At 33.3% G+C, this 27,458-nt stretch overlaps 1 pseudogene; it reads right to left on the bottom strand.

Moving 5' to 3' along the window:
• Nucleotides 1–5,612: 5,612 nt before the first annotated feature.
• On the bottom strand, nt 5,613–23,662 carry LOC107868966 (annotated as a pseudogene).
• Nucleotides 23,663–27,458: the final 3,796 nt, after the last annotated feature.

Here is a 27,458-nt window from a genome sequence, read left to right as displayed (position 1 = left end):
GGGACCTGTATTTCATGCTGCAGGCACAGGTACCTCAGCTCATACACCGTACAAGTAGGAGCCAGGATATCTAGTTGCTTTTGGTGAGCTCCAGTTTGCTTCGGGGCTTTCCGTGTCATATCCAGTCACTTTTGGTATTGTATAGAAGTTAGTTATATGGCAGGGTCTGTCCCGACCTTAGTTAAACTCTGTGTATTGTCTAGAGGCTTTGTAGACCTAATATACAGTCAAGGTGGTGTTTTGTTAATAGACGTGATGGCTCCAACGGCCAAGTATTGTATATACATATATATGTGTGCTTGAGCTTATACAGGTGATTATTTCCTTTTATATGCGACATGATGCTGTCCGAATTTCGGGTTGTCATAGAGGTATGCATGGGAAGTATAAGGTTATGAGCTGGTTCTCTCGGGCCTCCTCGGTTACGGGTGCCAGTCCGCCCCAATAGGATTTGAGGCGTGACAAAATCGCTAAAAAAAACTCAAAACCCTAGCTCTAACTCTTAAAAATAATGAAAAATGCAAAAAATGAGGAGGTTATATCACCCATACATCGCTTAAGCGATCACTGGTAACTTAAGTGGCCATTGCTTAATCGATCAAGTGTCGCTTATGCGATACCTGCTTGGCATGCGAGGTCATGCAAGCGACCAGACTATCACTTAAGCGAGCCTGCCGTTGCTTAAGAGACACTTTAACTGTCAAGACAAGTCAATTAAATGACCAAAATCTCGCGAAGCGGTACACCATTTGGAGACTTGGAGAATTCCAAGTCTCCGCGGACCCCTTAAATTCATCCAAAATTCCAAAAATGCAAACAAACTATGCTATTAGACTAAATTTGATAATTCGTACTCAATAGCGATGTCAAATTTTCTTAAAAATTGTCATTTTTGCAAAATTGACCCCTAAAATTCAAATTTACAACTTTTCGAACTGAGGATAAAAATGCGATACAAAAGCCGTAAAACCTCACCAACCATTTTTCCAATCTAAAATCGATGTTCTAGATCTATTGGTGCAGTCTGTTTTGCCATCCGATGCTCAGATCAATAAATGTTGATCGAAGTCAACAAATAAGCCATTTTAACAGTCAAAATCATAAACTCGCACAAATCACACCAAAAAGCATTGAGAATCTTGTCAATCATCCCTACACCTGATAAAAACCACAAAGCAACCACGGGGAGGGGTAAAATGATCAAAACACATAAAAATAAGTATTTCATAAAAATCATAAAAAATTAGGTCATTACAAACAATACATGAGGCTTAATTATTATTAGTGTCTCGATTAGTTTGTGTGCACCTCCACAAATTTCATAGGGTCTTTGTTTATTATGATAGTAGTTGTTTGATTGTTATTCTAAGGATGGTTTTGTCGGATAAATTATGTCTTTATAAGATACCTAGAGAAACTGTATAAAATATGTATATAAATTGTATAGATATTGTATAAAATATGTATCTAATAATAATTATAGTAAAAAGTTGTATAAAATGTGTATAGGATGTACATAGAAATTGAATAGTTGTTGTATAGAAAATGTATCTGGTTGATTAATGCAAATAAATGTTGTATAGGTTGCGTATAAAATTGTATAATCATTGATATGATGCGAATAAAAATTGTCTCATTGTTTGTGAAGAATATGTATATGTCTAGATTGTCTAATGAAGATGTATAACTATCGTATGAAATATGTATTTGTATTTGATATCAAAGATACATTTATTTGGTATCATATATTATATTAAGAAGAGTAATAATTATAATATTATGAAATTGTATTTGATTGTTAAAAAAATCCTATAAAATTGTATTTGATTGTTAAAAAATAAATACTAATTCTTTTATCAAATAACAGTGAAAAAAAACAATGAAGAGAAAAGATTTTATAACACAACTAAAAAAAGTGTAACATAAAAAGCTACCAATAAAATAAGAAAAAGGGGGCCAACAACGACAAGATAAAAGCCAAAATGGTTTTTGTTGCTGTTAGAAAGTGTTGACTGATGATTTCGAGTTGAGGAGGTGTTGACATCGGTGATAATGGCGGTGCAGGGTCCAAGATGAAGACACACTAGAAGACTCTAGTGTATTCTCACTTTCCTTTTTATTTTTTTGAGACTTTTATATTTTTTTTTGCAAAATGGCTCGATGGACCCTTGTACTGTGTCTATTTTGTAATGTGTATACTCCTACTTTAATGTTTGTCTTCTGGGCCCTTGAACCCATTAAAAATCAACATTTTAAACCTTTTGACCATTGACCAGACTTATGTGGTATTAAAATGGCTGACTCGGATGAAATGCATGCAGGTACGTGCCTAGGGTATGAGTGCGGGATAATTTTTGGTCAATCTTACATTAAAATAATTTTAAAAAAATTAAATATAATATTAAAAATTAATAAAGGGCCTTTTTTCGATTCATTATTTTTAATTTAAAAATATTTTTTAAAATTTAAAAATAATAAATTTTTAACAAAAATAGAAAAACCCTCCTTTCCCAACCCCCACCCCATCCCTCGCCCTCGTCCAACCCCCCTCCCCCGTCCAGCCACCTCCCCCGTCTAGCCACCCCCCATCCTTTACCCCCGTCCCCTCGTTTAGCCACCCCTCAACCTCGTCTAGCCATCCTCTCACCCCACCCCTTCACTCCCGTCCAGCCTCTTTCCCCCATCTATCTATCCCCATCCCACCCCTTACCCTTGTCTAGCCCTCTTCCCCTAGCCAGCCACCTCACCCCACCATTGTCCAACCTTCTCCCCTACCCCAACCCCGTTGAGCACCCCCACCCCTCACTTTTTTTTATTTTTAAAATTTTTCTCTCAATTCAAATCTTTTCATATTTTTTTGGATTAAAATTTAACTTTGAAATCATTTCATATATTTTGGGGATTAAAATTTAAATTTAAATTTAAAGTGAGTGATAGTGGATATTGAAAAATTAGTGAATTTCATGAATAAGCTTGAAAAAACTTAAAGTTTTTGTGAATTTACTAAAGATATTCAAATTTAAAAATTGAAAATTCATTATGTTTATATATATGAATTTATAGTTAAAAAATTAAATTAGTTGGAGAAGAATTTTAATTATTTGTAATGAATGTGATATTTAATTTGTGAGCAAAAATAAAAACATGATTATTGAAAATTTTGTACAATTTATAAAAAAAATTATTTAATTAAATTTATTTTTAATATTTAATTTCTTATGTAGAATTTTAAAAAGGCTAAATGGTTCAATGGACTCTTGTACTATGTCGTTTTTGTAAGTTGGACACTTCTACTTACATGTTTGTCATTTGGACCCCTGAACCCATTAAAAAGCTATATTTTGCATCCTTTGACCGTTGATCGAGCCTATGAGACATTGAAATTGCAGAGTAGAACGAAGAGCAAGAAGGCACTTGCCTAAGGTGACAGTAGGGATCAATTTTTAGTCATTTTTATATTAAAATAATTAAAAAAGATTAAAAAAGGTCACTCAACCTTTTTTCAAATTTTTAAACTTAAAAATATTTTTAAAAATTGAAAAATAATAAATTTAGAAAAAAAAATCCCCCCTTCCCTAACCCCCTCCCCCGTCCAACCATCCACCATCGACCCCAACCCCCTCTCCCTCACCCCCACTCCACCCCACCCCACCCCTGTTCCACCACCACCATTAACGCCCCCCACCCCCACCATTCTCATACACCAAAACACAATCACACAGCATATTCACTTAACACACACCCACAAAAAACCTCTATTTTATTTATTGATTAGTAACTACACAATAATAATTCTCCAACTGTCATCATCAATATACGATACACTCACCATCTTTCTTTGTTCCGAAACTCATACACGCAAATACACCCGTTACTCGAAAAGACACATACATACATGAAAAGAGAGATCAAGGGAGAAATTGAGAGTAAGAAAATAATGAAGGAAAGGTCAAGAACGGCAGAGATCGAGAGAAAAGTAAAGAGAGTGTGATCGAATTTCGACGAGGTGCAAAGATAACCCATTAAAACTGGTGACCAAGCTCTTCACAGGATCGACCATATACACCAAAAAATGACTCAAAACTTTCCATCGTAGGAAAACCCGTCACCAGCGGTCGAAATTACCCGCGAAATACCATCACCAGTGAGCTACGAGTGAGTCGCCAACATAATCTATTTCATTTGAGTTGTCCAGTTGGTTTGAGAATTTGTCCCATTTCTATTTTGGTCATCAAATGACTATTCGTTTGGTCATTTCCTCATCTCCCACGCCCCCTCTGCTTCATTCTCTCTTTCTCTCTTGTTGTTTAGCTCTCTCTCTCTTGCTCAATATCTCTTAGATTTGTATGTGTGCGTGATATCAGTGAAGAGTGTGTGGTGTGTGTATTTTTCTTGGTAGCTGGGTGTGTTGGTATTGTTTTCTTTATATCAGGAAGCCATGGATCTCTATGTGTGTATGCATTTTTATTGTATGGGTGTAAAATCTGTGGAAGATAATTGTTGGAAGTACATTGTGAGTGTGTAAGATGGTGTGTATTGAGAGTGACCATGGAAAAAGTTCGTTTGTAAGAAAAAGAAGAAGAATAAATGAAGAAAGAAAAACAGCAAAAAGAAAGAAATAGGGAAAGTTAATGGAGAAAGATGAACAATAAATAGAAAGAAATGGGGAAAGAGAGAGAAAGAAGGAGGGGGGTTTCTTTTTATTTATTTATTTATTTATTTATTTTAATATGTAATATTTTTTATATATAAAAATGATGTGGCTCATGTGGAAGCTGATGTGGCAGCTGACATGGAAGAGTGTGTTACACTCACCCAAAAAGTGTTTAAAATATTGTTTTTTAGTGGGTTCAGAGGTCCAGATAACATTATATATAAAAATGACGTGGAAGATGACGTGGCAGCTAATATGGCAGTTGACGTGGGAGAGTATGTTACACTCACCCAAAAAGTGTTTAAAATATTGCTTTTTAGTAGGTTCAAGGGTCCAGATGACAAACATGTAAGTAGAAGTGTCCAACTTACAAAACCGACATAGTTCAGGGGTCCAGAAGGTCATTTTACCTTTTAAAAATGATATGGAATTTAATGTAATACCTGAAAATGATATGGAAGCTGAAGTGGCAGATGCGGAAGCTGACATGGCAGCTGACGTGGGGTGTGTGTGTTACACTCACCAAAAGTGTCTAAAATATTGATTTTTAATTGGTTCAACGGTCCAGATGACAAACATGTAAGTAGGAGTATCCACATTACAAAACAGACATAGTACAAGGATCTATCGAGCCATTTTGCCTTTTTATTGCATCTTTTATTTGGACCAGGCTGATGGACTGATATATTGGACTATTGAGCCTGATATTTATTTGTAAATATTATTTTGGAAATAAATCAGACCAAGTTAGTCTTTTTTATTAAAAAGGGCCAAAATGACTAATATTTGGGAATAAAAATTCATTGACCACTCGGAGGAATTTCTTTATCCGAGTGGACACACTAGTCCATTTTCCATGTTAATATAGTACACAATTCCCTTTTAATCCAAAAACATATAATAATGAGATAAAGAGGCATGTAAGCAATAATTGTACGATACATAAGGGCATACTTTTTCTTGTGAACTTCATGTACAATGAATTTGAAACCTTTATACTTCAGATAAAATAAGCACTTAATACTCAATAGTACATCCCATGACTTCTTTGAAAGAAAAAAAAAATATCTACGTAATAAGTTCATGCTTAGGCACTTCATAGATGACACGAGATTTTGTTATTCCAGCTTTGCAACTTCTTCTACTTTCCAATTGTTTCATTTTAAATTCTACAAGTTTTATGTTGCATGATACCTATCAATTCAATCCTCAACATTCATCCTCCATTCCAAAAAGAAATTGTCAATTTAAAGGCAACCAAACCCGTTGTCAGTATATTTGAAGTTGTTGAGTTTCAAAATCATTTGGAGGTAGTACCACAAGAACACAACTTCTTGAACCAAACCTTTTGGGGAAGTCATGTCATTGTATTTGCAATGGTTCATCTGAGTCGATCAAGAAAACATCCATCATAGCAAGAGACTTTAATTGCCAATTAATGGAAGCGATTTTCTTTAGGCACTCTACAAATCGATGAGCTGCTATTGCCATTTCTTAATCTAGCCATGTACATTAAAATATAGATATAAATATGATGAAACCCTGATCAAACTTATTTGTTGCTGAAAAACAACTGCTGAGTAATTCTGGTATATAAATTTATGCACGTAACATAAAAAAAATGAAACCAAAATTACCCCCTAACGTAAGTCTTATATTATGACTATCGTGCAAAAAGTTCACAATCGAGAAGAAACCTAAAATATTAGAATGTCTTTAACATTTATTAATTAAGTAAAAAGAGATGCAATGTCTTACACTATGCTCTCACCATTGTGAAAGACATAAGGACTTCCAGATAGTTAAAATCACATAGCAATGCAAAAACATATTGCATGATCTAAAAGTAAAACAAGGGTTTAGTTATCCTTAAGAACATACTGAATAAAATGTCATTTTTACCATAGAAGTAACAGAAACCTGAATAACTTATGAAGCAGTCTTGTCTTCCTTTTTTTTTAAAGGATAGTTACTTAAGTGACAACTAATTAATTACAACCTTAAAATATTATTTAAGAGATAGACATAAAAGAGATGTTCTCTCCCTCATTCATTATTATTTGAAACACCCAATGCAGCCAAAACATATTCTGCATTAAGTAACATTTTACTCCACCTTCAATACTCAAATTCCACACCTATTTTTTGAATGTCCAAATATCCTATAGTAATCATGCATCGTCACATCCTAAGAAAATTATGTATTGTCACATTATGTGCAACTAAAAGTGGCACTGAATGTATGAAAACCAATTTTCCCTTTAAATTTTGCAGATCATAAAAATACGATCATTCTTTCATCTCCTTTAGAAGAAGAAGAACTACAAAATAAAGGGTCAGCACTTCGCAACAAGTTTCCAGTTTATTAGCAAGTAATCTGTAAGAAGTTCTAAGATATTTCAAGGTTATAAATTCTTGGACAAGGTTGAAACTAAGAAAATATTTGGCAACTGTCCTTATTGATTTAAAATTCCCTAAATAAAGTTTCTTTCTAAGCTGGGATACATATTTTATCAGTTAATTATCAATTTCTAGTTTCTGTAACTTTGCAGCAGTATTCTGGTGCAAGTTATTTTCCTTGTAAATTTCCTCTTGAAGAGAATCAACTTAACAAAACAGTGTTTGCGGCTCCAATTCAGTAGCTTTAATTTGTAATAGTAACCCATATTTCTTTGTATTGATAGCTTCAAGTTTAGAATTAACTCCAGATTTCTTTGCTTCCACCATTTCTAGTTGGGTTTGAATCCATAAACACTTGACTTCAGTTTCTCTAAGAAAAATTCTAATTTCTTAAGATTTATATTGGTAGCATCAACTTTTGCTTCAGCGGTTCTTTTTGCTTCCTCAGCTGTAATGAGCTGACCTTGGAGCTCTACTAAATCAATTTGCACTACTCTAAGCATTCATCTAAATCTTTGAACATAGTACTAGTGGCCTAAACTTCTACCTTAAATTTTCTTGTTGCTTTATATTTCATAGATAACTTTTCTTTGAGCTCCACAATATCAACCTATAGTTTCTACGAATGTTCTATAAAGTCTTTAATCTTGGTTATAGTAGCCTTAAATTCACCCTCCAATTTCCTCCTGGCTTTATTTCCCATAGATAACTGAGCTTTTACCTCAATTAAATTGCTCTTTGATTCTTTTAATTGTTCTTTAAATATGTTAAGCTTGCCCTAACACTCAGTTAATTCCATCTCTAGTTTTAATTTCTCCACCTCCATCTTTGCCAACATATCCACTTTAGCTGTCTGAATAATTGCGGCTCTAAGTTCAGTTCTTAAAATGGGTTCATTAATGTGAGTTCCTCTAGAATTGCTTCTTTCACACACTGTGTCAGGACGTGCTGCAAGCTTCTCTATCTCAAGAAAATCATCCTTCAAATTATCTCCTCCGAGTGTACTAAATGGATCTTTTATATGGTTTTCCATGTTAATAATGACTCAATTCAGAAACCAAACCAGAAGATAAAAAGCCAGAACTATACTGGTAATTATTATTTGGCTCCAAACCACTCCTGCTGCAAATATCATTTTTGACTGTGGACAGTCGTGCAATAGTATTTGATAAATTAATGGTTGATATTTTTAGAACAAATGACTTAAGCATACGATATTCTGCTTCAAGCTTAGCCACTTTCTTGACACTCTACAGCTGTTGTTTGCTAGTTATTTCAGCAGCATCAGTGCTTAAGTCTCTCTAAAATATCTTTAGTTTGAGCTCCTTAGCTATGGAAACAAGTTCAAGCTTGATTATCGAGTTTTGTTTCTCCACATATTCAAGCTTACACTGAATATTTTGGATCTTTCATTTTTTTGATTTAGAACTTTGCAGTTGAGATTGGAGTCGAACATGCATATTTTCAAGTTCAGACTTTCTAGACTCCCACTCACAACTTGTCTTCACTATAGCGGCCGGGACATTCTGCTCTTGCTCTTTTTTTGCTTGTCGAAGTTGTCTCAGATACTCTTTAAGCTGTAAGTTCTCTATCCAGATGAAAGATACTGATAGCATCCAGGCTGGTCCACTTGCATTAAGATATACGGGCTTTAATGAAATCAAGAAGATGTTTATGATGGAATAAGAGCCCAAGAATGAGTCCAAGAATTATGGAGAAGAATGTGAAAAGTCCTGCACATATTTCGTGATTCAAGTCCAAGCCCAAAAGGAAGAAGATTGAGCCCATATGGGTTGTGAGTAAATTTAAAAACTTTTCCTTATTTTCTTAGGAGAGAATTTTTGGTATTATTTTTACATGATTTCCTAGTCCTAGTAGGATTTTATTTATTATTTCCATAATAGTAAATCCTAATCCCATGTTATTTGGGATAACTTTTTCCTAGTCCTAGTTAGATTTGATAAAGGTAAAATCCAATCCTATGCTATTTGGGATAAGTTTTTTTCCTCTATATATAGGGATGGATTTTGTTATTTTCAAGGGGACAGTATTATTATTAATTGAGAGTTTCTCTTATTTACACCTTTGTATGTGGCTACTTGGGATTCATCTTGCAACCCTATAAGAACGATTCTTTAGGAGGTAAGATTAATTCTTAATTTGATATCTTTGGTTTCTATTAAAGTTAATTAAAGAAGGTGATTAGTCTTATACTAATTGTTGTCTTTAGTTTCTTTGAAATAAGGGTCTAGATCACTTTTGATCTAAGTTCTTGAATTGACTCTATTAGTATCATAATTAGTCTTAATCCAGTAATTTTGAATACTAAGATCAATTATGGTTCTTATCAGATACGTTCTTCAAGGATTGAATTCTTTTGGTTTGTTGTCTTAGGTAGTTTCTTTTAGATCAAATACATCAGCTTCATCCTTCTCCCATCATTATATAATAAAATTATTGATCGGAAGAAATGTCAAAAGCAAATACCCAACTGCCAGACATTTATATACCATGTTATCATTTAGTTATGTAGAACAATCAAAAGCTCCATTTTAGATTTCAACTACTGAGGACTCCAATTAGGATTTGACTTGATTTATCATCTTCAGCTCAAGCTGCAAAAGAGTTCAGATCTCAACTTGCACAACCAATTCATTGATTATGAGTCCATAAGCATTGTTGATAGAGAACAACCAAAGTAAATAGAGAACTCGATAATTACAAGATATGTTTGTAAAGAAACTATTACAGACACATTAAATAAAGATCCAACCAATTATCTATGCTTGTGCATTTAACACCCCATAAAAAAAAAATCATCCATGCGTTAGCTCATGGTAATATGCTCTTAGAGTTAAATGACTAGAATAGTGTCAAAGAGACTTAGTCTTATTTTTGGATTCCAAAATGAGTAAAGTTTAAACCATATATAATTTTCTTAATTTTGACTTTTTATCATGTGGAAAATTGAATGAGCTTTCCGTCGATATAAGATTCACCAAATTCGATACTCGGGCAAGAAGTTATGGCTAATTTAAGTCCTAATCGTAAAACACCGTCACCTTGGTGCTTGGAGCATCGCGGAGTGGGTATATTTAGTAATTGTCAAATTCCTGCAGCCTAGCGCGATTGTGTCGCATCGCGCTAAAGCTCCAGGTCCCAACCAGTGGGACAACACGATGGCTCCTCATCACGGTGATCCTAAGAATCCCATTCATCAATTTACAGTGAGCCACCGCGATTGTGGAGCATCGCGGTGGCCCAATAAATTGGGCTCCAATTTATATTTTATTTCATCTCATTAAGGGCATACTAGGTATTTTTCCATCCCCCTTATTAGCTTAAACACGGGATTATACTCCCAAGTGGCCACATTATTCATATTTTCTTCAGAAATTCACAAGAATACTCTCTAGGGTTTCAAACAAGAATCCCAAATAACTCAAGATTCAACCATGGATTTTAGAAGATAAATAGAGAGTTGGAATTCCCACGCCATAGGCTTCTTAAATCATCTATTATTTTTTGAGATTGAGGTACGCGGGATTTTTCTAAAATCTCATGGGCATAGAAATCATGTTTTTAAGAAAAGGATTTCGAATTTATGAATATATTCATATTTTAGAAGCGTTGATGATATTGTTTTAGCCTTTAGGCCTTCTCTCAAATTGATTTGAAATTATATATATGTAAGCATGTGTTTTAAGGTTGATGATTGAATTGTGAGCATAATTCATGAAAAGAATCCCTCTCTTGTGATGATTTTCATTTACTTATGATATACTATGAAATCGTTTGAATGCATCTTGAAAATCATGTTATGAAATGTCTTGAATAATGTCATATTTGGATTATGATTTTGATTCCAAAAGAGAGAGGGTTATTTATGTTGATGAATGTTGAACATAATCATATAATGAAAAGAATTGCATGGTTTGTTAAAGATTACATGACCACCACTTGTTTATTGAAAGGATGAGAACTTTTGCATAGCTTTGACTTATGTTTTCGAAACATGAAATCTCTTATGCGTATCGTATGTTTGGGTGGTCTAGAAATGGATAAAATTAGGCATAAAGAGATGTTAGGTGGTCCCCCAAAGAAGGCACGAGTTCAGAAAACTCATTACCTAACATCGTGATTTGCCGATCCGGGTATATTATATAACGCTAGCTTAGTGCCCTGTGGCGTATTAGACTCAAACACTCCAACCCTTGCGGCACACTTGGGTTGGCACACTTGGGTTGGGGGCTTCCCCGCCGAGTCATTGGTGGACATCATATAGACCGTGGGGTTTTAGACTTGTAGGGGTGTACCACCTAACTCAGAAGTAATACGAAGATCAAAAATTGCACTGACAGAAAGGTTTTTATGATTATCAAAATGCCCATGTGTTTTGTAATTTATATCGTATGTGATGTTTTATGACTAACTCTAAACTATTTTATTTATATTAAAAGCTTTATTTTGGATTGCTCTGCGTACAAGTACATCTGTATTGACCCCCCCTTACCTTCCAGGTTCTGAGGCACAGTCTAGGGGTCTTGATAAGTAGTAGATTTCTTCAGACAGAAGTGCAGGGTCTAGTCGGTGAGCCTTCTATATTTTAGAATGCCTAGTTATTTTCAGACATTTATTATCAGTTATGGTTTTAGTCTACTGGGGGCCTTGTCGCAACTTTTCAGACAGTTATCTTTAGATCATGTAATAGAGATTTCGTAGACTGTTTTAGATTTTGTTAGTGATTTTTGGATTTTATTCCTTATTGTTAAACTTAATCCAGAGTATGACCATGTTTCCGTATCAGATTATATTTCCGCATCTTCTTTTATTATGTGAATATTGTGCATGATTACCAAATAGAGTAGGACGCCCGATCCTTCTTGGTTAGGGATGTCCGTCACGGCCAGGCCCTAGTTCGGATCGTGACAGTGCAACAAGCCTATGACTCTTAAATCTTCATATGATAGATAATGTCAAATTTTATTAAATTACTATAATATAAATTAGGAGCAACAGTAGTAGCATCATTATTCTTACAGTGTCCTTAAAAGAATTAAAACTATTGAGGAAAGACCCAAAGTCATACTAGTATGTTTAATGACTCACATTAAAGACAGCTAGGCAGAAAGAGTTCTATAAGATTCACCTACAAGGAATAAGGTTTACCTGATACAGCTTCCTCGGCTACTTTTGCATGCTGTTTTACCAAGTCTTCTTTCTAGCAGATGTTCACTAGATCTTTTGATAATTTAGCTGATAGAGTGTTGACAGTTTCATTAAGTTCTTCATCACTGGGAGCTGTTTTAGATGTGACTTCTGGTGATTGAGTGTTGTGATTCAGAAGAGCCTTTAGAAACAAATAAAGATCAATCAACAAGCATAAATTAAGAAAAGGTGACTTCATTACACCAATATTTCAGTATCATTTACATCATTATAATGGTATAATTACTTAACGACATTTTTACTGTACATCTCCAACTTACTATTTTCAATAAAGGCAGGAGTTTAGGGGGAAAGTTATAGCAATCACAGGGTAACGGGCATTAGAATATGATATACCTCTTGCTTCTCAGATATTAGACAAATGATGGATTAATATGTACATGGAATTTTCACGTCCATGTAATTTTAGCATCCAATGAATCAAGCATAAAATACATGTGAATTCAGCCATGACAATTAGGACGTAATGAAACATTTCAACCACTCGTACTGAAATTCCACAAATGTGTCGCCTAGTACATATCGTATGTGCTTGGAGCATTCAACGTATAGGAGAGAGGTAGCATTTTGGCATTTTTATTACCTGCATAATTAACTAGGATTCCAATGGACAATGGTGCGCACTCATTCAGAATTTACTGTCTGAACATTGAATTTCCCATGAGAATTAGGCTCATTCTCAAAGACACTCATGAAAATTGAAATGACACAAAGCTGTAACATACTGGCTATAAAGCTTACGTCAACACCTTGATTATTATGTGTAATTCAGTGACATTTTATTTTTCTTAAGCAGTCATAGTTCAAGTCTGAGATCACTATGACTCTAGAGCAAAAATTACTATTTTACTAAGTGGAGGTTCAATACAAAGCACACCTTCATAATGCATGGTAGTCTTCCTTCAGCTTTTAGACTCTTTTATTAATATTAAATGAAGTGTGTTATTGATGAAGTTTAGGCATTTTATTACTAATAAAATGCATCATTTGCATTTATACGTTGCATGCATGTTAACAGTTACTTTTCCATGTGAGTAAGTTGCATATAATGCCTTAAAATCTTATGAGTTACTCTCTTTTTTGGCATCATTATACCTCAAACTTTATTTCCTTAATATGGCATAATTCACACATTGCTTGGCTGTTTTTTACGGCCTTCAACTCCCGCTCATTTATGTCTTTAACACAATTATTAGTGGTGGTTGAATGTGGACGTAAGTTTTTTGTAACTCTTGTAACTTCTACCTTTATTCTCTTCATTATTCTTGTAACTCTTGTAACATATAGGTTATTGATCTTCTCTCTTTATTATCCACTAATTCTTCCTATTCATTGCATGGAAGATATCTTCACCTATAAATAGAGGTAGTCTTGCATTATTTTTCTAAGTATAAGATAATATAGAGTTCACAAAAAAATTAGTAAAAAAAGAGAGTATATTAGTTGAAGGGAGATATTCTTTTTGTGGAGCTTTGAACTAAACTCTTATTCAGAGTTGTTGAGTTGTTCTTTGTGAGAAGATTGTTGTATCTTAGAAGGGACAAGTCAAGAAGTTTACTGCTGGACTGGTGAAAACATTTGTTGTAGTGGACATGAATCTCCTTACAGAAATCAAGATATCAGCGACTCAACCAAGAATAAAATAGTTTTATTTTTTTCAAATTGTTGTAATATTATTGTAATTTTTACCAACACCTAGAAAGTACAAGCTTAAAAGCTCTCAATTCATCATAAAAATCATAAACTAAGGAATAAAATGGCAAAGAAAACTATTTATCATTATTGTCTGTGTAATAATAACCTATTACAAAAATAGCCGAAAAGTGGTGGCTACTTTAGGAAATAAAGCACAAGGGCCTTCTTAATTGACCAATTGGCATCTTGATTACCTATAGCCAAGTGTTTTTATTGTTTCATGGCTTTCTTCAGGTCCCAAGCTATCATCCATATATAAAAACCCACCCTAATATTCCCCACGCTATCCATGCTTGTATCATAGGTCCAAGCATGTTCTTTTCATTTTAAACAAAAATCCACGCAATAGCTTAAAATTGGTCTAGAAGCCTTGAAACCCGAACGAAAGGCTCCTCTAGCCCAAATTCCATGTTTTGGATCTAAAGAAACTGTCAAATTCTCATCTGGGATTGTTTACTTAAAGTTATGACCAAAGTCAAATTTATAACCTTCAAAAGCTTCAAAATTAGAAAATTGGCTTAAAACTTAAACGAACAACCTAGAAATTGAACCACCTGTCCTGATGAGAAATAAATGACCTATATCAACTACTAAAAAGCTTAAAATGTAAAAAATACATGATAAACAAATAACCTAAAGGGTCATTACGACATCCACTACTAAAAAGATTTTAGTCTTCAAAAATCAAAGGTTAAAAAGTACCTAAAGGGCCGAACAAGAGAGGATATTGGATCCACAAGTCCGGCTCAATATCCCAGGTAACCTCCTTGACTAAACGATGCCTCGACTAAACCTTAACAACTAATATCTCTCCAGACCATAGCCATCTAACATACCTGGCTAAAATAGCAACCAACTCCTACTAAAAAGTCAAATGGTCATCTAGCTGAACCAAATCCCACTAAAGCACATAAGAGTGGTCTAGGATATATTTTTGTAATATCAATACATGAAAAATAGGATGAATACCAAAAAAATTTGGAGGTAAATCTAACTCAAATGCCACATCACCTACCCACAGAAATATCTTGAATGGACTGATATACTTGGGCTTGAGCTTGCCCCTATTCACAAACCTCATCATTTCCCTTCATGGGTAATGGTCATATATACACTTGATAACCAACCCCAAACTTCATTACTCGAAGCATACGATTGGTTAACTCTTCCAATAGCTCTAGGCTGCTTGTTGCCTATCCTGAATCCAACGATCAATATTCGTTTGCTACTTTACAATCTTCCCCTATATATAAAATATAAAAATCTAAAAAAGAACAATCAAAATCACCAAAACTAAGTCCTAAAAAAAAGAACACATATTTTCCTCCTTCCTTTAATCTTTTTCCCCCTTTGTTCCAAATGGATGGAAAAACAATAAAGTATTCTTTTGTGGCTTAGAAATTTTAAAGGAACCGAAAGGTTACAATTCTTATGAAATGCAAAAGAGTACTAAGACAGGTTACAAAGATTATGGTGGTGGTGCTTTTATCAGGGTGACCTAGAGTTATAAGGCTGGTCAATTTATGGATAGGCATAGTAGATGTGAAGGTTGTTGAGAGGAAGCTAATTATAAATCTACTTTCAAAGTGAATGACAAGTCTCATGGTGTTATTACTGAGTATGAAACTAGTTTCAAGTGCAAGAAGACTACTATTTATAATAACAAGTCAAACAATGTCATAATTCAAATACCAAGGGTCATGATGGCACTTTCCACTGCAAGCCTTGACAAGTAAACCAATCACCTAAACTAATATGAAATGAGAAAACAATGCCAAATCCCAAGGTAAGGCTTGTAGAACAAAGTCGAACCACACAAATACAATAATAATGTAAATTAAATAATAACAATACATGAAATATCCCAAAATCTTGTGTCACAGTGTACGAACTAGCTAAGTACATCTCAAATGTTAAAAGATACAATGATAGTCCAAAAAAATCATAATATTTATCTGAATATAAAACAAGACATGAACTGGATAAGAAGAGGTAGTAGATCAACTCCAAAAGCATAGATCGACCACTACCTCAGATATACTTCAGATACCATCTGAATTAGCTATCGTCCGGAGCACTCATACCTAGATCTACATCAAAAGAGTGTAGTAGGAGTGAGTACGGTCCACTTATAATCAATAGTTATCATAGGCCGACTGAGAAAAGTAGAAAATAAAGTATATAAAATACACAACATAGAACGTCACCTGCAATCAGAAAATATCTCAAGTGATAGCCCACACCATCTCCGCTAACACTTCTATAATATACATATATACCAATATAAGTATAAGAAAGAAACTCAATGGATAGATATCAAATCAAACACAGCAAGAGGTACAAATAGGTAAATATCACATCAAGAACACATACAATAGAAAACACATACAAAGTGAAAAATGCGATAAAGGTAATGATGATGATGCGATTCATGAGGTTGTCGCTCAATCTCCATATACACTATCAAGCTATGCTCCAAATTTAGGACCTATGAGAGGTTTTTTAACCCATATACAATCAAATATCCAATACCAATCCAATAACATAAACTCCTCTCTAACATATACATCAGCAAAGAATTTTTAAAGATGTCTCATTTTCTGTTAGAAAAAGATAGTATTTTTAGTATTTCTATGGTGGTATCAAAGTTGCATGAATGAATATGGTATGATGATGTAATGCTCACAACTAATAAGAATGAGAATTTCCACAATCCAACCACTATATCAGTTCACGTAAGCCAAAATCCACTCAATATGTCAACCATCTATGATCCAATATGGTCCACATGCTAATAGAGCAAAATATACACAAAATGCAATTGATACCACATAAATTGCATTGTAGGCTTTTCCACCTGAAAGATATAATCAGTAGAGAAGCATACACAAAGCCAATAAATATCATATAAGACCCCTCATAGTCACACATAGCAAGTAATGTCTCACAATCAGCAAATAACAATAACACAAGCCCCCACACGGGAACAACACAATAATAATGTCATTTTTCTGACTAGGTCTTACACCAATAACATGATTTTACACCAATATTAACTACTCAGCCTAGTCTAAAGAAAGTTAAGTCATATTCTATGTGAAATATCAAAATCAGTCCAAAAAGCCTTCAACACAGAGCTTTCTCCATACAAATAGACCCAAAACCAACTAAGACATGCAAATATGGAATCTACGTGTTAAAAAAATTGAATGATCTATTTGGGGGACGGATCACAAAAACGGGGAGCAAAATAACAGTTTAAAGTAATTTATACTTTAAAAGTATTTTAAACTGTCAAATTAAACTTTAAAACAACAAAAATAAGAACAAAATTATCTAAAGAAAAAATAATTTAAATAGTAGAAAAATAAAGAAATTTATACTTACAAAAATATTTTATTGATATGGGAAGTGAGAGAACTTTATAGAGGGAGGATGGAAATATGGGAGATGATAGAGAGTTTTTCTGAGTTGTGGAAATTTCAGAATTCTCTCCCTTATTACAGGTTGAAAGCCTTAAATAGGCCTTAGAAGTTCTGACTAATATTTAACAAACACTTTCTATTTTACATCTGTCCATACACTAAGCTATTTACTCTATGCCTATCTAGGTGTAGTTGATGACTATTCATTTGTTCTGCATATGTCTCTGACTATATTTTTGTCCTTATCTTGAACTTGACTTTTGATGACTTTGAGAAGATTTTGGATTTTTCTTCCTTGAAGATTTATGCCACTTGTCTTTGAGTCTTTGTTTTATTTATGGGATCCATTAAGTAGTTTTTCAAAAGTTAAAAGGGTGTGGGCACCTTTCTTTCAATTGAGAAGGTATGCTTATGCTATTCCTTATGGATCTAACATGTCTCTGTTGCTCGACTTGCTGGCATGTGAGGAAGGAGTATCTAATAACTCCATTATTTGTTTTGAATGATTCTCATTATCTAGATTTGATAAGGCTTCTTTGAGTCTTCTTTTTAATTCTTCCTTGGAGAGATGTGATTCCTTCTGGGAGGCTGAACTTGTTATTGGCTTCTCTATTGGACTCCATCCTTAAATCTTGATGGTTTTGCTTAAATTTTTTATCCTTTCAATTTCATGAAGATTGAAGGACCAGCAGATGATATATAAAATTCTTTTAGCGATAAAAAATTTACACCATTACTCCAGTGATTATTAATTAATTACAACCTTAAAATATTATTTAAGAGCTAGACATAAAAGAGACGTTCTCGCCCTCATTCTTTATTGTTTCAAGTGCACAATGCAGCAAAATCATATTCTGCATTCATTAACATTTTACTCTACCTTCAACACTCAAATTCCACATCTCTCGTTCGAACACCCAAATATCCCATAGTAATCATGTATGGTCACATCCTATAAAAATCATGTATCATCACATTATGTGCAACTAAAAATGAAACTGAATGTAATGACAATCAATTTTCCCTTTAAATATTGCATATCAAAAAAATATGATCATTCTTTCATCTCCTCTAGAAGAAGAGAAACTATAAAATAAAGGGTCAGCAATTCGCAACAAGTTTCCAGTTGATTAGAAAGTAATATGTAGGAAGTTCTAAGATATTTCAAGGTTATAACTTTATGGACAAGGGTTAAAACTGTGAAAATAATTGGCAACTAACCTTATTGATTTAAATTCCCTGAATATAGTTCCTTCCTGAAGTTGAGATGCAGAATTTATCACTGAATTCTTAATTTCTAGTTTCTGTAACTTTGCAGTAGTTTTCTAGTGCAAGTCCTTTTCCTTGGAAAGATTATCTTGAAGAGAATAAACTTTAGAAAGTAGTGTTTACATCTCCAATTCATTCTCTTTAAGTTGTAACTATAACCCATACTTCTTTGCATTAGTAGCTTCAAGTTCAGCATCAACTCCAAATTTGATTCCTTCCATTTTTTCTAGTTGGGTTTTAATCCCTAAACACTTGACTTCAGTTTCCTCCAAGAAAAATTCTAATTTCTTAAGCTTCATATTGGTAGCTATAACTTCTGCCTCATCAGCTTTTTTTGCAACCTCAGCTATAATGAGCTAAGCTTGGAGCTCCACTACATTAATTTGCACTTCTTCTAAGCATTTAACTAAATCCTTGATTATAGTACTGGTAGGCTCAACTTCTGCCTCAAAATTCCTTGTTGCTTTATATGTCGTAGATAACTTTTCTTTGAGCTTCACAATCTCAACCTCCAGTTTCTACGAATGTTCTACAAAGTCTTTAAGCTTGGTTATAGCAGCCTTGAATTTAGCCTCCAATTTCCTCCTGGCTTCATTTTCTATAGATAACTAAGCTCTTAACTCAACTAAGCTATTCTTTGATTTTTTTAATTGTTCTTTAAATATGTTAAGCTTGCCCTGATACTCAGTTAATTCCATCTCTAGTTTCAATTTCTCCACCTTCATCTTTGCCAACTTCTCCACTTCAATTATCTGTCTAATCACGGCTCTAAGTTCAGTTCTTAAAACGGGTTCACTAATGTGAGTTCCTCTGTAATTTGGACACTTTGATTTTGTAAGAGCTTATAATATTAAAACTTCCCTAGCTAAAATAGCAACCAACTCCTACTCAAAAGTCGGTCATCTAGCTAAACCAAATTCCACTAAAGCACGCAAGAGTGGTCTAGGATATATTGTTGCAATATCAATACATGAAAATAGGATGAATACCAAAAACTTTTGGAAGTAAACCTAACTCAAAGGTGATATTACTTACCTACTGCAAAATCTTGAATGGACTGATATACTTGGGCCTGATTTTTCCCCTATTCACAAACCTCATCATTTCCCTTCATGGGTGGTGGTCATATATATAAACACCTGATAACCAGCCCCAAACTCTATTACTTGAAGCCTACGATCGGATAACTCTTCTACTAGCTCTGAGCTGCTTATTGCCTATCTTTAATCCAACAATCAATATATGTTTGCTACTTTACAATCTTCCCCTATACATAACATATTAGAAATCCAAAAAACCAATCAAAATCGCCAAAACTAAGTCCTAAAAAAATGAACAAATATTTTTCCTCTTTTTTTTAATCTTTTTCCCACTTTGTTCCAAAAGGATGGAACAAGAAATAAAGTATTCTTTGTGGCTTACAAATTTTTGAAGAACTAAAAGGTTATAATTCTTATGAAATGCAAAAGAGTACTAAGCCAAGTTACCAAGATTATGGTGGCGATGCATCTATCAGGGTGACCTTGAGTTATAAAGCCGGTCAATTTATGGATAGGCACAGTAGATATGAAGGTTATTGAGAGGAAGCTAATTATAAATCTACTTACAAAGTGGATGACAAGGCTCATGGTTTTATTACTGAGTATGAAACTAGTGTCAAGTGAGAGAAGACTATACTTATAATAACAAGTAAAAAAATGTCACAGTTCAAAATCCAAAGGTCATAATGGCACTTGCCACTGCAAGCTTTGATAAGCCAGACAATCACCTAAACTGATATGAAATAAGAAAACAATACCAAATCCCAAGGTAAGGCTTGTAGAACAAAGTTGAACCACACAAATACAATAAAAACATAAATTAAATAATAACAATACTATGAAATATCCTAAAATTCAGTGTCACGGTGTACGAACCAACTAAGTGCATCTCAAATGTTAAAAGATATAATGATTGTCCAAATAAAAATCATAATCTATATCTTAATACAAAATAAGACATGAACTAGATAAGAAGAGGTAATAGATCAACTCCGAAAGCATAGATCGACTACTACCTTGAATATACTCCAAATACCGTCTGGATTAGCTATCGTGCGCACACTCATACATAGATATTCACCAAAATAGTATAGTAGGGGTGAGTACGATCCACTTGTAATCTGTAGTCATCATAGGCCGACTGAGCAAAGTAGAAAATAAAGCATATAAAATACACACCTTGGAACGTCGCTTGCAATAAAAAATATCCCAAAATTCAATATTTCGAACTCAATGGAAATATCAAATTTTGGAAAAAACTATTATTTTCACAAAATTGACCCCTGAAATCTAATTTTAGAACTTTTCGAACAGAGGATCAAAATGAGATACAAAATCCGTAAAATCGCATCAACCATGTTACCAACATAAATTCGATATTTTGGATCTGCTGGTATAGTCTGTTTTGCCATCAAACGCTCAGATCAGTAAATGTTGATCGAGTTAAGTAATAAGCCTTTTTAACCACCTAAACATAAACTTGCACAAATCACATCGAAAAGCATTAAGAATTGTGTCAATCATTTCTATACCCTATAAGTACCGCAAAACAACCACAAAGAGGGGTAAAATTATCAAATCACACAAAAATAAGTATTTCATAAAAATCATCCAAAAAAAAAAAAATCATTACAAACAACTACAAGAGGGTTAATTATTATTAGTGTTTGGATTAGTTTGTGTGCACCTTCACTTATTTTATAGGGTCTCTGTTTATTATGATAGTAGTGGTTTATTAGTAATTTGAAGGATGTGTTTGTTGGGTGAATTATACCTTTATAATATACATAGAGAAACTGTATAAAATAAGTATTTAAGTTGTATAAATGTTGTATAAACTATGTATCTGAATAATAATTGGAGTTTAAAGTTGTATAAAATGTGTCTAAAAACCCTGATCAAACTTATTTGTTGCTGAAAAACAATTGGCAAGGGTTTTTGGTATATAAATTTGTGTATGTAACATAAAACAAATGAAACCCCATAATGTAAGTCTTTTCTTAAAGCTGCCCTGCAAAAAGTTCAATAAAGAGAAGAAACCTAAAATATTGGAATGTCTTTAATATTTATTAAGTAAAAAAAGATACAATGTTTCAAACTATTCTCTAACCATTGTATAAGACATTAGGACTTCCAGAGAATTAAAATCACACATCAATACGAAAACATATTGCATGATATGAAAGTAAAACAAGGGTTTAATTGTCCTCAAGAACCTAATGAATAAACTATCATTTTTACCTTAGAAGTAACAAAAACCTGAATAACTTATGAAGCATTTGTCTTTTTTTTAAAAAAAAAGGATAATTACTCCAGTGATAATTAATTAATTAGAACCTTAAAACATGATTTAAGAGCTATATATAAAGGAGATATTCTCTCCCTTATTCTTTATTGTTAGAAACTCCCAATGCAGCAATAGCATATTCTGTATTCAGTAACATTTTACTACACCTTCAACACTCAAATTCCATACCTATCTTTTGAATGTCCAAATATCCTATAGTAATCATGTATGGTCACATCCTATAGAAATCATGTACTATCATAGTTTGGGCAACTAAAAATGGCACTAAATGTAATGACAACCAATTTTCCCTTTAAATGTTGTAGATCAAAAAAATATGACCATTCTTTCATCTTCACTAGAAGAAGAGGAACTACAAAATAAAGGGTCAACACTTCGCAACAAGTTTCTAATTGAATAACAAGTAATATGTAAGAAGTTCTAAGATATATCAAGGTTATAAATTCATGGACAAGGGTTGATACTATGAAAATATTTGGCAACTGACCTTATTGATTTTAAATTCCCCGAGTATAGTTCTTTTCCAAAGTTGGGATGCAGATTTTATCCCTGAATTATCAATTTCTAGTTTCTGTAACTTTGCAACAATTTTCTGGAGAAAGTCTTTTTCCTTGGAAAGCTCATCTTGAGAAAAGTCCAGTTTTGAAATCAGTGTTTTTAGCTGCAATTCAGTCGCTTTAAATTGTAACTGTACCCCATATTTGTTTGAATTGGTAGCTTTAAATTTAGCATCAAATCCAGATTTTATTCATTCCACTATTTCTAGTTGGGTTTGAATCCCTAAACACTTGACTTCAATTTTGTCCAAGCAAAATTCTAATTTCTTAAGCTTTGTATTGGTAGCTTCAACTTCTGCCTCAGCAGCTTCTTTTGCATCCTCAGTTGTAATGAGATGAGCTTAGAGCTCCACTACATCAATTTGTACTTTTTCTAAGCGTTCATCAAAATCATTGAATATATTACTGGCAATCTCAACTTCTGCTTCAGATTTCCTTGTTGCTTCATATGCCATAGATAACTTTTCTTTCAGCTCCACAATATAGTCCTCCAGTTTCTGTTAATGTTCTGTAATGTCTTTAAGCTTGGTTATAGTAGCCTTGAATTCAGCCTCCAATTTCCTTCTGCCTTTATTTTCCATAGATAACTGAGCTCTTACATCAATTAAATTGTTATTTGATTATTTTAATTATTTTTTAAATATGTTAAACTCGCCCTGACACTCAGTTAATTCCCTCTCTAGTTTCAATTTCTCTACCTCCGTCTTTGCCAACTTCTGCTCTTCAGTTGTCTGACTAATCACAACTCTACATTTAGTTCTTAAAATAGGTCCATTAATATGAGCTCCTCTGCAATTGGGACACTTTGATTTTGTAAAAAAATAATATAAAGACATCCCTGGCTAAAATAGCAACCAACTCCTACTCAAAAGCCAAATGGTCATCTAGCAGAACCAAATCCTACTAAAGAACGTAAGAGTGGTCTAGGATATATTATTGCAATATCAATACGAGAAAATAGGATGAATACAAAAAAATGTTGGAGGTAAAGCTAACTCAAATGCCATATCACCTACCCACTGTAAAATCTTGAATGGAATGATATACTTGGGCCTGATCTTGCCCCTATTCACAAACCTCGTCATTTTCCTTCATGGGCGATGGTCATATAAACACATGATAACAAAACCCAAACCCCATTACTCAAAGCCTATTATCGAATAACTCCTCTACTAGCTTTGAGCTACTTGTTGCCTATCTTGAGTCCAATGATCAAAATCTGTTTGGTACTTTAAAATCTTCCCCTATATATAACATATAAAAGGCCAAAAAACCAATTAAAATCACCAACACTAAGTCCTAAAAAAAGAACTCTTATTTTTCCTCCTTCTTTAATCTTTTCCCCCTTTGTTCCAAATGGATGGAACAAATAATAAAGTACTCTTTTGTAGCTTAGAAATTTTTGAAGAATCAAAAGGTTACAATTCTTATGAAATGCAAAAGAGTACTAAGACAAGTTACAAATATTATGGTGGCGGTGCTTCTATCAGAGTGACCTAGAGTTATAAAGTCGGTCAATTTGTGGATAGGCACAGTAGATCTAAAGGTTATTGAGAGAAAGCTAATTATAAATCTACTTTCAAAGTAGATGACAAGGCTCATGGTGTTATAACTGAGTATCAAACTAGTGTCAAGTGAAAGGAGACTACTACTTATAATAACAAGTCAAACAATGTCACAATTCAAAAATCAAGGGTCATGATAACACTTGCCACTGCAACACTTAACAAGTAAGCCAATTTCTGAAACTGATAAGAAATAAGAAAATAATACAAAATCCCAAGGCAAAGCTTGTAGAAAAAAGTCAAACCACACAAATAGAATAACGATGTAAATTATATAATAACAATACCATGAACTGTCCCAAAATCTGGAGTCACGGTATACAAACCAACTAAGCACATCTCAAATGTTATAAGATACAATGATAGTCCAAAAAATTAATAATCAGTATCTGAATACAAAATAAGACATTAACTAGATAAAAGAGGTCGTAAATCAACTCTAAAAGCATAGATCGACTACTACCTTAAATGTACTCAAGATACCGTTTATATTATCTATCTTATGGCCCATTCAAACCTAGATCTGTACTAAAAGAGTGCAGTAGGGGTGAGTATGGTCTACTTATAATCAGTAGTCATCATAGGTTGATTGAGCAAAGTACAAAATATAGAATATAATATACACACCATGGAGTGTCGCCTGTAATCAGAAATATCCCAAATGATAGCCCACACCGTCTCTACAAATTGTTCTACAATATAAATATAAACCAACACTAGTATAAGAAAGGTACATAAAGGATAGACATCAAATCAAACACAACAAGAGGTACAAATAGATAAATATCACACCAAGAACGCAAATACAATACAAATGCACACAAAGTGAAAAATGCAATAAAAATGATGGTGATGTTATGATGCATGAGGTTGCCGCTCAAACTCTATATACACTATCGATCTATGATCCAAAGGTAGGACCTATATAAGGTTCATTAACCCATATACAATCTAATATCCAATACCAATCCAATATCACAAACTCCTCTCTGACATATACATCAGCAAATAATTTTTAAAGATATCTTATTTTCTATTAGAAAAAACCAGTATTTTTAGTATTTGTATGGTGGTATCAATGTTTAATAAATGTATATGGTATGAGGATGTAATGCTCACAGCCAATCAGAATGAGAATTTCCATAATTCAACTAATATACCAGTTCACGTGAGCCAAAATCCACTCAATATGTCAACCATCTATGATCCAATATGGTCTACATGCTAATAGAGCAAATTATACACAAAATGCCATTGATACCACATAACTTGCAATTTAGGCTTTTCCACTAGAAAGACACAATCAATAGAGATGCATACACAAAGCCAATAAACATCACATAAGACCCCTCATAGTCACACATAGAAAGTAGTGTCTCACAATTAGCAAATAATAACAACACAAGCCCCCACACAGGCACAACACAATAATAATGTTATTTTTATGAATAGTTCCCACACCCAAACATGATTTTACACCAATATTAACTACTCAGCCTAGTCTAAAGAAAGTTAAGTCATAACCTATGTCGAATGTCAAAAATCAGTCCAAATAGCCTTCAACATAGAACTTTCTCCACATAAACAGACCCAGAATGAACTAAGACGCGCAAATATGGAATCTACGTGTTAAAAGAAAGTCAACGATACCCATATTGTCCATTTTTAGGTGGATTCCAAACGGTCCCTCAAAATAAATTTTCAAAAAAAAAGGTGAAATTAAAATTTTAGTCCAAAAATATATTACTCGTGATCAAATAAATCATAGAAGAAAACCCAAGTGAAAATGAGTAGAAATCAAAATTTAAATCAAAGAATTACTATTTAAAGCCTTCCAGACCAAAAACCCCAAATTCCACTTTTCGATTAAAGTTTTAACAAGATTTAAATGACAAGAATTGAAGAAAAATAATTGAAATAATGATTTGAAGCTTACCTAAGCTTAAAAATGAAAGAAATCGCTCAAAAACTCAAAACCCCTAGCTCTAACTTTCAAAAATAATGAAAAAACATGAAAATGGGGAATTTATATTACCCAGACATTGCTTAAGAAATCATTGGTCACTTAAGCAGCCATCTCTTAATCGATCAGGCGTCGCTCATGCCATACATGCCTGGCATGCGAGTGTCGCACAAGCGACCAAGCTATCGCTTAAGCAAGCCTGTCGTCACTTAGGAGACACTTTGGCTGTCAAGCCAAGTTGGTTAATTGACTAAAATGTCGCGTAAGTTGTTCACCAGCCGGAGACTTGAAAAAGTCTCTACGGACCCCTCGAAATTTATCCAAAATTTTAAGAATGTAAACGAACTTTACTACTAGGCTAAATTTGATATTTTGAACTTAATGGCCATATCAAATTTTTGAAAAAACTATTGTTTTCACAAAAGTAATCTCTGAAATCCAATTTTAGAACTGATGAACAAAATGAGATATAAAAGTCGTAAAACCACATCAACCATGTTACCAACATAAAATCAACATTTTGGATCTGCTGGTACAGTCTAATTTTTCATCCGACGCTCAGATCAATAAATGTTGATCGAAGTTAACTAATAAGACTTTTTAACCACCAAAACTATAGACTTACAAAAATCACACTGAAAAGCATTGAGAATCGGGTAAATAATCCCTACACCCCAGAAATACCATAAAACAACCACGGGGAAGGGTAAAATTACCAAATCACACAAAAATAAGTATTTCACAAAAAACATCAAAAAACCGATCATTACAAACAACTACAAGAGGATTAATTATTATTAGTATTTGGATTAGTTTGTGTACACCAGCACTAATTTCATAAGGGCTCTGTTGATTGTGATAGTAGTGGCTTGGTTGTTATTTTATGAATGTTTTGTTGGGTTAATTATGCATTTATAAGACACATAGAGAAACTGTATAAAATATGTATATAAATTGTATTGTTGTTGTATAAAATACGTAGCTGAACAATAATTGCAGTTAAAAGTTATATAAAATGTGTCTAAAAACTGTATAAAATACATATAGAAACAACATAATTTTGTACAGAAAATATATTTGATATTATTACAATTAAATGTTTTATAGGTTACATGTAAAACTATATAACTATTGATATGATGCGCATAGAAATTGTATCATTTGTTGTGCAGAATATGTCTATGTCTAGGTTGTCTAATGACTATGCATAACTATTGTATGGAATATGTATTTGTATTTGATTCCAAAGATACATTTATCTGGTATCAAATATTATATTAAGAAGAGCAATGATTACAATATTACAAAAATGTATTTGATTGTTAAAACAACAAAATACTAATTTCTTTTATA

This window comes from Capsicum annuum, chromosome 4 (genome assembly GCF_002878395.1).
Source record: "Capsicum annuum cultivar UCD-10X-F1 chromosome 4, UCD10Xv1.1, whole genome shotgun sequence".
NCBI lineage: Eukaryota > Viridiplantae > Streptophyta > Magnoliopsida > Solanales > Solanaceae > Capsicum > Capsicum annuum.
The sequence above is the reverse complement of the archived record's forward strand: the minus strand, read 5'-3'. Positions and strand labels throughout refer to the sequence as shown.